Source organism: Chenopodium album, chromosome 5, assembly GCF_948465745.1.
Source record: "Chenopodium album chromosome 5, dcCheAlbu1.1, whole genome shotgun sequence".
In the NCBI taxonomy this organism is placed as follows: domain Eukaryota; kingdom Viridiplantae; phylum Streptophyta; class Magnoliopsida; order Caryophyllales; family Amaranthaceae; genus Chenopodium; species Chenopodium album.
In genome coordinates this window covers 75,563,600-75,576,609 of record NC_137838.1, presented here as the reverse complement: position 1 = coordinate 75,576,609, position 13,010 = coordinate 75,563,600, and the positions used below count along the sequence as shown (strand labels likewise).

The 13,010-nt window shown below is 35.1% G+C and overlaps 1 long non-coding RNA gene across 1 annotated transcript; it reads right to left on the bottom strand.

Annotated features, from left to right (window-relative positions):
* Window positions 1–1,548: 1,548 nt before the first annotated feature.
* Window positions 1,549–6,557, bottom strand: LOC145631099 (uncharacterized). Its single transcript, XR_014112340.1, has 2 exons — window positions 6,123–6,557; window positions 1,549–1,778 (listed from the first exon to the last, which is right to left on the bottom strand). It is a non-coding gene; the product is annotated as an uncharacterized LOC145631099 (long non-coding RNA).
* Between the last annotated feature and the right edge of the window lie 6,453 nt (window positions 6,558–13,010).

Here is a 13,010-nt window from a genome sequence, read left to right as displayed (position 1 = left end):
TTCAATTGAAATTAGCCAAATTGTAACAAGAATTTAGAAGTAGAAGATTCTGAATGACACCAAGATCTCAACATTGCTGCATAGTGGGGTGCATGCAAGTAGTTAGGCCAGTTGAATTAGAATATTAGAATAAATACAAAGAGCACTGCATCCTCAAATATGGATCGAATGAAGGGAAGTCCTCTAAATTAATGGCATTTTAAGTGCTCGTGCCAAGCTTAAGCATAGAGTCGACTTTAAGCACCTTATCCTATTTGACCTAACGCAGGGCACGTGCCCCTCACAAATGTAGGCCCCTTTTAGCTCTCATCTTGTATGGTATCTGCCTCTCTGGCGGACTGACATCAACAATTCAGATAATATTACATGAATTAAACAGAGCCTAGCTTATTTGAACTTATTTGGATTTAAAAATAAAAAATAAAAAAAATAAAAAATAAAAAAAACCTTATTTGAGCTCCTATTAACCTTATATTTTGTATTTATTTAAACTTATTTGAGTTTATTTTGTATGAACTTATTTAAATTTTTCTAAAATCAGCTACAATTCTATCAGAAGATTTTGAGGGGGAAAATGTCTCAACTTATCTTAACTATTAAGATGACATAAATATGCCCTGGTCTTTAATCTAAATTCGTTTTTAGTTATAAACTTCATTGTGAAAGAAAGGAAAGCTATAACGTCCTTGTCAAAATCTTCACATTGATTAACGCGTAGAATACAAATGATGTTAGGCTCTATATCATATTATCATGAAATTGAACCCATTTCACAAAACTCAATCCTCAACCTCAAAATTTGAAGTAATTTTAAGGCATTTTTTATTCTTAGTTTAAATATTTGGGAAATGGTATTGATAAACTGATATAGCTATTTTTTCTAACGTATTATTAATTGATTTTTGTCATTTATATCATGTATATAGCGTGCAGCGTGCTGACTTAATTTTTGTTCTAACAAGTTATTTCTTCCATTTAAAATTAGATAATACAATTTAATTTTGTACACTATTCACATAACTTGCTTTGACTTCGTTTTATGGTTTTGTGTTGAAAAAAAAGTCATGTAAAATCTTGTTAAATTCATCTCAATAGTTACTTTTTAAATATCAAAAAATTTACAGAGTATAATTTTTGCTAATATGTAACCAAAGATATTTGCATGAGAAAGTATACATTAGCAAACATATCGAAATGAAATGGATCATCTAATATGAAAATGGAGCAGTATTTAAGATGCTCCCTTATTTTTGAATGTTTTTTTAGCTGGGTTTAGAATCTTTAGACCAACCAACGTTTTACACCTGTTTTTTTTAGCTCGGTTTAGACCAGCCAACGTTTTACACTTCTACTTCAGGTATACAATAATCAATTAATCATCAATTCATCGTACACTTATGTCCAGCTTCTAACTATTGCACTTGATTATGTGACATGATGCATATGACCACGCTGTGGTAAGAAACAGGTTCTTTAGAGAGTTACAACAGGCATTAGAAGGATAAGTGCACTGCAGTAAACAGCATAGCAAAAAAGGATAATTACCCATGTAGTAAAAACGCTACATTTCCACAAAACTGGAAAAATTAATTTTCAACATGTAGAACAGAGATTCAATTGATTTTCAGAGGTTTACAATATCAACCTCACCCATCAATATGTTCCCAAAAATTATTATTTTTTTGGTTAATGCTGTGAAGCACTCTACAAATTCAACAGGCAAAAGCAACAAAACAACTTGACGGACTCCAACAACCTCCCAAACATGCAACTTCAACCTGCATACATGAAATAACAGATCTGGTAAGACAACATTCATATGGAAAGAAAGTCGAGCAAAGGGCAACCCATGCTCACAAGAAATATCAATAAATGCACTTCGAAAGCAATCACCCCAAAACAGCAATCAAATGAAATCAAGAGGAAATATAACCTCCAAAAAACATAACCATCTTCAGATCATTTTCATTACAAAACAGTATACAGTGTAAATGATAAGCCCCGACCAAATCATTGTTGACTGACCCACATGATAGTTGTAAGCAAAGCTTACTTACAAATAGCTCTTCCAACTTCCAAGATACAAATATTCAGTCATGTGCCCAAGTCATCCACCAAACTTACAAAAGGGAATAAGAGAATATTAACAAAGTAAAAAAAAGAAACAAGAACATGAGCTCAAGTTACAAATCCACCCATAGAACAATCCACTATAAGAGATCAACTCCGACGTCAAAATAATCCTATAAATGAAAGATAAATCTACTTATGACTTTGTGCAACACAATTCCATAGCTCTAAATTATACTTCGTAGGATATAGAATGTGTCATTAATGAACCGAGAGAGGATGTTTAAGGATCTGCCTCTTTCAGTTGGACTTGAGAGTTATTGATTTTGGTTATCAATGAAGGGTAGAATTCAAGTTTGCACTAAGTTGATTAAAACACCTAAGTCAAGTTGGATATTTACTTAAATTTCATCACATAGGTCATCATTAAACTAAGCAGGTCAGCTTTTATTTGCTTGATTTGTTGATTTTCAAAGACACCTCTTAAAATAACCGTAACTTGCAACATAAAGTAAAGCTTTCACCAACCCCATTCAAAGAACACACCAGCCAGCATTTCAGTTCGTTATTCTCTCCATCCCCCAAAGACTGCATAAATAGGCTTGTCAGATTGTCTCTAATAGAATTAGTGAATCTATTAGTAAAAAGGAAGAAGTTAAGTTGGGATAGTAGATTATAATTTAATAAGGTTCACATTATGAGTCTTTCAAGTAGCTAGACACTCCCTGATACATTCTAACCTCCTTTCTCTCTAATAAATTCTCTGCTCTAATTGACTAATCTGCATAACCAAAAGTGCTTCCCCCGGAGCCACACAACCAGGATATCGTCCTACCCTACACCCTTTTTCCTCTCTCAAACTTGGGTTGAATGAAAACCCTCTTGTGGTTCTGGATACCTCTAGGAGTGTCCGCAGTTCAGTTTGGAATTTTCCAAGACCAAACTGACTGCAAAATGCGGTTCGGTGCAGCTTACGGTTTAAAAATTGTGGTGCGGTTTCAAAATTATGTTGCGGCTTAGAATTTTGACCAAACCTTGGTTACTGATTTAGGTGCGGTAAAAAACAGTTAGGTTTGCAGTCTAGACCACGCTCTGAACAACCCTAAATACCTCCACCACACCACCACATGTAGAGTTTATAAAGCCACCATCTTCACCAACGCATTATCTGCAACCTCTAAACTCATCTGATAAGAGATGCCACACTACCACCATGGCTACTGCAGGCAAAAGGCCACCAGACAGATGCCATCAGCATCACCTCTCTCAAAAATGCTCAACATCTGCAAAACAACCAGACTCCTACCTACTGTACCACAATCGAGATCTCCTCGACCCGTCAACAGTAGAATTTCATTATGTAACTCTGTATAACAACAAACATATTTGACTGTCACAGGTATAACCACCGACATATTTGCCTAAAATGCTTGCTCAAACTCTTTGATCACTCACTCTCCACCTCGGGATGGGAAATCGCCACCACCAGGAGAGATCCTTCATCCAATGAAAAAGGTGGTAGTTGTTTTGAGTCATGAGTAACACCGTGACTTGGTGGTCCTCCTCTTCAAGCTCCCACTAATCAAAATGTAATTTGGGTACAGAGTATTTTTCCAGGACTTTTTGTAAAGGTTCTCAAAGCATGTCCTCATTATTTCCTCCATTTATTGTTCAAATGTTGGTAACGATGCAAGAACTCCAATAAAATCCATTTCATCAAATTCAAATCAGGAATAATAGTATAATAATCCAAAAGCCATAAATCCTAAATCGTACCGTCAAATACAAATAATAGACCAAAATTTTTGAAATGTAAAAATAAGGAAGATGTAAAGTTAGGGGAAATTGATAGTAGACTGAAATTCGATACAATTAAATCATCAAATGGGGTCCAAGACATTTTAGTGGCAGCAAACTCCACATGCTAAGAAAAGTTAAGTAAACTCAACCAACTAAAGCTTACATCATCCTTTCTTCCTAATAGCCTGTATGTATACACTCTTTCTTTTTCTCTTCTCTTCACCCCCCCCCCCAAATAAAAATAAATAAATAAATAAATAAAACAAAAAATAAATAAACAAAATAATAAAATAATAAAAAAAAAAAAAAAAAAAAAAAAAACACTAATTTGACTAATTTGCATAACCAAAAGTGTCCCTTGCCCCTATGCTAGTTTATTACACTAGAAAACATGCAGAATCCAACCCAAAATAATCTACAAGATACAAAGTTCAATAATAGTCACATTGTAAACACAACTGCCCAACCTCATATACTAACTTCCCCTACATATCTATATAGAGGACACAAGTAGACACACATGCACATACAACTAGAAGAGAATTAGCTAGGTTGTTTCAGTACTTGTAATCATTGTACCTATTAAATTTAAATCAAGAAAACAATGGTTCTTCATGGACACTATTGAAACGCTATTTAAAACATTAAGTGGTACTACAACATTTATCATACATTGATAATCAGCAAACTATGCATTTGAGAAAAAGCATAAATCATGGATATCTACTTCCTCAAACACAAAGCTCCATTCTATTACTTCATTACTCCACCCCTGCATCTATTTCAATATCCACATAATCATAGACATCCTTCATGACTTTACTACCTAGTATCAAACATCATAGATAAGTAGCCAATCATTCTGGTTCACATATGGCAAGATCTCTCTCCAAAATGGACGAATGCATACTCATAATCAGAATCTAATTAATTAAGCACATTTCCTATACGGTAAAAAGTAGAAACTCATAAAATCCTATCAGCAGTTCATAATTATAAATTGTTATCACCAAATACTCCCTCGAGCACAGTACACCATTTCCAAGCACCAGACTACCCTTGCCTTGACCCCTATCCCCCTTGCATCTACTACAATATCGACATCTTCATAATTTTACTACCTAGTATTACACATCATACATAAATAGTCAATGCAAGATCGACTGTAGCTCTCCAAAACGGAAGAATGCATCCTCATAATTAGAATCTCATTAGTTGCATTGTATCTCTGATAATAGGCATACACAGTAAAATGAAGCAACCCATAAAATCCTATCATCAGTTCATAATGTAAAAAAGGCTACACCAAATACTTCCTCGAGAACAAAACACCATTTCCAAGCACCAGACTACTTCCTCGCCCTGCCCCCAATCCCCCTTGCATCTACTTCAATATTCACATAATCACAGATATCTTCATAGTTCACCTAGTTTCACACACCATACATAAGTAGCGAAATATTATGGTTAGCATAAGGCATAATCAACTGCAGCTCTCCAAAATGGATGAAATTCACACTCATAATCAGAATCTAATTAGTTGCATTGCGAGTTTGAGACATCTCTGCTCTTCACACATTTTCTGAACAGCAATATGTAGCAACTCGTGTCAAAACGGCTGTCAACCAAACATCACAAAGCACCATTTGGAAGCACCAGATTACTTCCCCGTCCATCTAGCTCCTTTGCATCTTCGTAAAAAGATGCCTCAATAAGCGTCTTAACTCTTTGCTCATGACAGAATACAAAACTTGGTATCATAGCTGTTAACTTGAAACACCAGATACATATTTCTAGACAAAGGCAGCATCAGCCTGACAAATCATTTTACTCATCAGACTTTCTTCTCAGCGAGACGAGGAAATCCTACCTAAACCCTCAAAGATTCAAACCAAACCAATAAAGAAATGAACAAAATTCAAGTTAACAATGACCACCATTTCACCTAAAATGGAGTGATTGTGGTAACTCGAATCATTACAGGCCTTAAGCATTAAAAGGAAAAGGCACACCAATTACCAAATTCAAAGTTATCCAATTTCAACTAAAAAAAACTCAGAATTCAACATTATAACCCAAAAAGTGAGTACAAATCAATCAATCAAAAGCCACATTTCATCAAAAATCCCAAATCACCAAACCCTAAAACATAAAACCCAATAATTTCAAGATCAAAATCGCGATCCAATCAATTTAACCAGCTCCAAATTCAATCAATTAGAATCAATTTGAAACAATGAAAACCTAATTACCTGAAAAAGGAGGAAGATCAATGACCATGTTTCTGGGCATGCTCAAGATGACGGCGTTCCTCGGGAAGAGCAACAAGGTAAGAGAAGGCCATACCACCAAAGCAAACATGGTAAAGAGGCATGATTGAATCAGTCTCGATGTATTTAGCATGGTAACTGTCAATTCCTTTGGTGAATGATTCCTTGAGGTAGGAGAAAGATAGCATAGGCTTCACCTTGTCGGGAACTTCCTTCACTGTAACACCTCGAAGCTCGTTGATGAATCTACGGAACGCCATTGTTGTTCGATGAGAGAGAAAGAGAGGAGAGAGAGAAATTGGGGATCGAATTTAGATTGTAACCCTAGGTCAAAGATTGAATTTTGATTGGGATGTGAAGATTGAATGTGAAATGGGTATTATAGACCTGAGCCTATTTTTTGCTCTTTTAGTTCACTTAGTGGTTTTAACCAATTGGCCCAAAGCTTATTTCTAGTGATTATTAAGGAAACAAGTTAAGCCCTATTCTCGTCAGATTATTTTCATTTTAGTTTAGCTCTTAATTTCCTACTCTCATAAAATATTCATTTCAGTTCAGTTCAGTTCAATTCAATTTAGATCTAATAAGTTCAGTTCATTTCAGTCAATGAGAATATGCCAATAGGCTCACGAACTACTAGTGAACTAGGTTGGTTACTCTGTATAGCTCGTTTATGTTGACTAAAGGTGTTAATTCATATGTTCAAGTTAGGTTGGGTGACGTCGAGTTAAGTCAAGTTGGGTCGGATTTATTTCAAATTTGAGTCATGCTTTTTTTTAGTGTCTAGCAAGTCGAAATTTGAATCGATTTTTTTTTTTTTTTTTTTTTTTTTGGATTGGGTTTGAATCAGGTCGGCCAGATCTGGTTTCAACAACTTTATGTTAAGTGGATTCGAACAAATTCTAAAGTTTGCTTTGTAAATAGGTATAACTCAAACAACTTCTCGTATGATTCGTTAATGTTCATGAACCATTCATTTACGTTGTAATCATGTCTTATGGTGCGTGCCATCTAGTGGGAAAACCTTTCATATCCAAGTTGTGACAATGTTGTGTTACACAGGCCTGACCCTTAGCAGGGTGAGCAAGGCTCATAAATTACTAGGGCCTTAAATAAGTTTTTAAATATAAGGAAATTAGTTGTTATGTTTGAGAATATTAGCGTATAACTCAATGGTCAAATAAAGGAGTATTTTTTTCAAGCAGTTTCAAGTTCGATATAATCCTATTTTCTTAACTAATGGGTTTGATCTTATACTTTGGGTATCAACCCTTAAAAGCTTTAACAAACTAGATATATCATCCACAATTTGCTAATTGCTAGTAATGGTGATTGTTGAAAAATTACAATTAATCTTTTATTGTATAATATATTGAAGGAGGACCCATTTATTTTTAATTGCATAGGGCCTCCATATACTTTATTTGGGACGCCCTAATGTCACATCACTCCTTTACTTGATATCTCCTTCCTAGCTAGACATGTTACACAACCTATGCATTGGTGGATCTCTTGTTACTTTGTTAGGCCACAAACATCGTCACAACTCACAAAGGGTTTAGCTTAGCTTCATGATACTAATGCTTAAGAAGTTCTTGAAAAGTGGTTGTTAGTTTTTGCTCAACTCGTGCTTAAATGGTTATTGATATACTTAGTAGAGACTAGCTAGAGAGATGCAGTATGTACTATTATGAGGTTGTGATATACTTCCTACATTTGTAAGCAACATATATGATGTGTGTAAGTTTCATTTTGTTCACTTGTGGGTACTTGAATATTCTCTTCACGAGAGTAATAGTTGGTGAGAGAATGGTAAACTTAAAAGGGTGAGAAATTAGACTATCTACATGTTGAAAGAAAGCTACAACAACCAAAATCAATTGACATGTGGCACGAGAGAAAGTAATCCTAAATTTTATATGTAGTTGATTGTTTTTTTTTTTTTTTTTTTTTTTTTGAAGACATATGTAGTTGATTTTTTTTTAACATAACTAGTAGATATATAGATTAAAAGGCTATAGCCTTAATATTTACAATGAGCATCCCATAATTACAATGAAGATCGATAATGCAGCAAAAGACGCCTATGCAACAGGCTATAAATACATCCGAATTAAAGCTAAAACAAGGAGCTATATGTACAACAGTAGTGAACCAAAAAACTTCCAGCCACCAAAAAATTAAACTAACAGTTATTTTCAACCATACTTCCAACCCAAAAGCTATAGACATCCAAGACTAAGAGAAGAACACCCACATGACTAGTGATCAGCTGTTGCCTCTGCAACACGCTCTTTTTCTGCTTCATACAATTCAGAAACGCAATCAGGAACCAAGTAGTGGTGTTTTGTATCCAACCGCCATCTCTCTTCCAAAAACAGCAAGGCGATGGGGTAATTCATTAGCCTCTCTTGGGATATAAGTCACCACAGCTACTTCAAACTTGGAAAGAACAGTAGCAACATCACATATTGCTGCAGCTAACTCGTGGTGAGGATTAGGACCTGCTGTCATGAGCATATCCCTAAGTACCTTGGCGTCAGTTTCCACGATCACTTTCTTAACCCTTAGATCATCAGCGATCGAGAGACCGTCATTCAAGGCATACAACTCAGTAAGAAGGGGAGAGATAGCATCGTATTTGCAAGAAAAGCCCACATACCAAGAACCATCAGACCTTCTAATGACACCCCCTCCAGAAGAGACAGTTGAGTTGAGCCAAGCACCATCAGTATTTATTTTAAAATAACCATCCCTAGGCGCTTCCCAAACTGTGGCAGAGGAACTTGACTCATTGTTTTTCCTTTTGCTATTCACCTGCAACAAGGAGTTAGAAATCTTATAGCCGAAATAGAGCTTAGTAAAAAGAGAAATCGGACCAATTTGCTTATTCTCAAAAATGGTATTGTTTCTATGTAACCAGATATGCCACAAAGCAGTACTAAAAATTAGTTTCCATCTCCTATCCAAACTTAGATTATAATTAATCCAAATCTTCCAAGTCGAATTTTTAAAAATATTAAAATCAAAATTTTTTGGAAGATAAACTTTCCCAAAGATATCATTCCATAAGATAGAAGAAGCAAAACAATCCCTAAAGATATGCATGTGAGATTCTGAGAAAAGATTGCATCTTGAGCATATAGGAGAAATTAGAGGCATATAACTCGCCAAAGTTTCAGCCACTGGAAAAATCGAATGAGCACAATTCCACAAAAACATTCTATATTTAAAAGGAGTCTGAATTTTCCATAGACTTTTCCAGGAATTTAAATTAGATGAAGCTAAACACTTCCCTTTTAGAAGAAAATGGTAAGCTGATCTAATATTAAAAATACCATCCTTGCTCAAATCCCATGTGATGAAATCTTCTAGGTTTGCAAACCTTGATAAAGGAGTGGCCTTGATCATATTGAGAATATGTTGTGGAAGAAGATGTTCTATATCATTCAAGTACCAAGCTTTATTCCTGATTATATTAGACACCTTCCAATTGATCATGTGAGGAGGGATATCACAAATCATGATATCTTTCAAGGGAGCATTACCTAACCAATGATGGTGCCATAAAGAGGTAGAAGACCCATTACCAATCCCCACCCTTAAACCCGAGGCAAGTAATTCCCTCCCTCTCAAAATATCTTTCCAGATTTGAGAATTCGAAGAACTAACATGACAATCAAATAAACCTGCTTTCTTTAGATATTTTTCATTGAAAATCCTAACCCAAAGTTTTTCAGGTTTTGTAAGAATAGTCCATCCTAATTTAGCCATAAAAGCTATATTCCACAATTTTAATTTCCTCACCCCTAAACCCCCTATTTCCATGGGCTTAGTAACATGATTCCAGGCTATTCTTGTTGAATATCTAGTTTTATCAACCTTATTCCACAAGAATTTTCGACAATTCCTTTCAATATCATCACAAATAGCAATCGGAAGAATACTAGTTTGCATTAAATAAATAGGAAAAGAGGAGAGAACAGATTTAACCAAGGTACATCTCCCTGCCATATTCAATAATCTAGATTGCCATCCTTTAATCTGATTAAAAGTTTTATCAAGCAAACCAAAATAATCACTTTTTTTCAATTTGTTAGGATGAATTTCAACTCCTAAATATTTACCAAAAGAAGTAGTGGAGGTGAAACTAAATTCAGTGATCAAATCCTTTCTTATATTATGATTCATTTTCCTTGGAAATATAACAGTTGATTTATTCTGATTAACTCTTAAACCAGATATATTTCCAAAATCCTGCAAAACTTGCATAATTATTTGAATATTACTTTTTGAGGCCTGTCCAAAAAGGAAAACATCATCAGCATAAAAAATATGAGACAAAGAAATTGATTTTGTAACCTTTAAAGGCTTCCAAAGCTTCTGATTAACCTTGTTTTCTATCATCAAAGAAAGCCTTTCAAGGCATAAAACAAAAATGTAAGAAGACATGGGATCTCCTTGTCTAATACCTCGCGAAGGAGAAAACTCACTAGTTATTTCTCCATTCCAAAGGACTGAAATTTGAGGAGAAGTGATACAATACATGATCAAATTGACAAAATTCATGGGAAAATTAAAACCAATTAGGGTTTCTTTAATGAAATTCCATTCCAAGCTATCATATGCCTTTGTTAGGTCAAGCTTTAGAGCCTAATATTTTTCCCAATTTTAGCCTTATGAAAAATATGAGACATTTTTTTAATTATGATCACATTATCCTCAATTTCCCTACCTTGAATGAAACTGGATTGTAAGGGACTAATCAAATTATCCAAAAAGAATCGAAGTTTACAAGAAATTAACTTAGTTATCAACTTATAAACTGTATTACACAATCCTATTGGTCTAAATTGAGTCAAGTTAATCGGATTATCAATCTTAGGGATTAAAGAAATATAAGATTTATTGATATCCGGATTAAAAGATCCCTTAGTAAAACTATCAACACATAATTTGTGAAGAATATGACTCAAAGAATCCCAATTTGCTTGAAAAAAATCTCGGTTGAACTCCATCAGGACCCGGACATTTCATAGGTTCCATGCTAAATAAACAATTTTTAACCTCAACCAAACTTGGGATATAATTAGCTAAATACCTATTATCATCAACAGATATATGATTAGAGGGATTAAAAGAACCAGAACCACTTCTATTCCTAATTTTAGATTGAAAAATATTTTTATAAAAGTCAGTAGCCATGTCCTTTAAAATTGAATCATCAGTGATCCAATTATCATTCGAATCCTTAAGACACAAAATCTTTCCTCTACTTTTTTTAATTTTGACCAAAATATGGAAGTATTTAGTATTTAAATCACCATGTTTTCGCCAATTAATCCCTTCTTTTTGAGCCCATATTATTCTCTCTTTATCATATATATCTTTTAATTCCTTTAATAAATCTTTCTCCAAATTCATAAAAAAATCGAATTTTTAGTTGCCAAAAATTTCTGGATACCTCCTATTCTAGCCAAAAGTATATATTTTTTGTATTTAAGATTTCCAAAAATATTATGATTCCAATTTTTTATCTTACTGTGAAAATTCGACATACCTAAAACATAATCATCACAAGGCTCCATCCAATTACTAATAAAAAAACTATTGAAATCAGGGTAAGAAAGCCAAATTTCTTTACATCTTAGAGGAAAAGGACCATTAACTCTAGGATTAGAACAATCAATCAAAATAGGGGAGTGATCAGAATAGGTAAAAGGAAGATGAAAAACCTTAGTATGAGGAAATTGTTCCACCGAAGCCGCGTTTCCTAGTGCCCGATCAAGTCGTTGCCTGATAAGAGAAGTTCCCTCCCTAGCATTGCTCCATGTAAATGGATTCTCATTATAGCCCATATCAAACAAACCGGCTGCATTAGTGAAATTAGTCATATCCCTACACTGAGCATGCCTAAAACCTAGCCCTCCAGACTTCTCACTTTACGAGGTTACATCATTCGAATCTCCAAACAAGAGCCAAGGAGTATCCGGAGGGGGAAGATCAGATTGCATCTCCCTCCACATTGCATGCCTTTCCCTAGGTGTAGACGGAGCATGCATTCCAGTAACCAAAGCTTCCTTATTGGTATTCTTAAAATGAAACAAGGCGTGAAAAAAAGAGAAATCCTCCTTGAAATCAGCCACATCTACCACATTCCTCCAGAATAACCAAATACCACCTCTTCTATAATTAGCCTCAACAGCTTTGAAATCATGAAAACCAAGTTGTAACATTACTTGCCTAGCCCTTAGATCATCAGATTTTGTTTCAAGAAAAACAAAGACAGCAGGACGATGAATGTTTACCAAATGACGTGCATGTGGGATAAACTCATCCCTACAAGCTCCTCGCACATTCCACAAAATAAATTTCATCTTCAAGTTTGGTAAAGGCCGCTGCAGAGTAACCGACGGGCGATCATAAGGACTAGGATTCGGGGGAAGGTAGTACTCCTCCCAATCCTTCCAAAACGCACCCATCCCTATTGGTAACACATCCTCTAACGACAATGGGGTCATTTGAGCTACAATTTCCCTCGGTCCCTGTAGGTATCTGTAATGTCGTATCTGCAATTGCATCCCCACCACCGCATTCTGAGAGATGAATGTTGCGATAAGGCGATTTTCCATGTTTTGACCTCTGGTTTCTAATTGCAAGTGAAAAACCGGAATTCTTCTTGGAATTTGAAAGGGAAAAGTTCGATCCCTTTCCTCCGCCCGAAGAATAGACAGAGCCTCCTGCTTCCTTTTCAATGCGTCTAACAGTCTCACTGCACCGGTGATCTCCGTCGGAGATTCTGGTCGTCTCTTGATCAACAATGTTTTTATCATTGGTGAAGTCGGAAACAACTAAAGCGTATTCAATTTC